The following is a 1,157-nucleotide window of genomic DNA, read 5'->3' as shown; positions in this document are numbered from 1 at the left end:
TCTCCCTACAGAACACAGTATAACCCTCACAGTGGAGATGACAAAACTGAGACAGGACAAGTGGCGTGCTCTGGTGTTCAATGGGACCTTAAGCCAACAGTAATGACCGAGTCAGCTCTCAGTGCTGAGCATTTATTGACTGAATGCAAATCTTTCAAGAACTTTCCACCCTCATCCCATTGATTACTCATTACAGCTCTATAAAATCAGTGCATCTCATAGTGATCCTTTTACAGGAACAACATCAACTTAGAGTTTACTGATAGTAAAGAGCGCAGATGATCACATTTCACAGTCAGCCCGAGAGGGTCAGTTTTGCTGGGACTGACAGAGGTGGAGACCTTACACTGATTCTCCCCGGCATGCTGCCTCTGGGTGATCCACAGAGCCTGGTTATTGAAAGTCCACAGGATGGAGGTTCCGGTGTCATTCGTCAGGTAGGTCAGTAGCAGGGGTTTCTCTCTTCTGTGACTGTGGTGCTGCTGGCTCAGACAGAGGGCTGAGCTGCTGACCCTGTCGACAGACAGAGGAAGTGACCAGTTGAGCATGGCCTGCTCCTTTTTCAGAGCTCAGGTCAGCTTGGCACAGAGAGCAAAGGCCCTGGCCCTCTGCAAAAGGCTGGGTGTCTTTATTCAGGAGATGATCTGTAAGGAAAGGGCAGCACCTCCCCTCTGACCCTCTGACCCCAGATCACTCCAGACTGGTCCCCCAGTTGCTTCCCTGGACATTGCCATTGTGTCGGCAGTAGAACACTCTTTTGGGCCTGTGTGTCGCCCTCATTACCACCAGCTGGACCGTTTCTCCCTTGAGTTGGGCATGACCCTTTCCTAGCACTGCCTCTGACTGCATAGGCACCAGGCCTCACTCCTGCTTTGAACTTCTGGGTAGGTTGGGGAAGGTGATCTTGCCAGCTGTATTCATCTTCTGACCAGGACAGATATACAGGAAATAAGGAGGTTGTTTACATTTTGTGGGATAGTTTATTATGGAACAAAGGCACCCTAACCCAGTCTTTACCGTCTTAGGATCCGAGAGGTTCTAGCCTAAAGGATTTCTCAATCTAAGAGAATTTTTTACTTCCTGGTCTGCATATTGAATATCACTGTGAAGGAAATCTTTAGAGATAAGCGTTCACAGTTTTTTTTTTTTTTTTTTTT

This window comes from Otolemur garnettii, unplaced genomic scaffold (assembly GCF_000181295.1).
Source record: "Otolemur garnettii isolate 467f Iridium unplaced genomic scaffold, OtoGar3 scaffold00152, whole genome shotgun sequence".
NCBI lineage: Eukaryota > Metazoa > Chordata > Mammalia > Primates > Galagidae > Otolemur > Otolemur garnettii.
Note: the sequence above shows the minus strand (reverse complement) of the source record.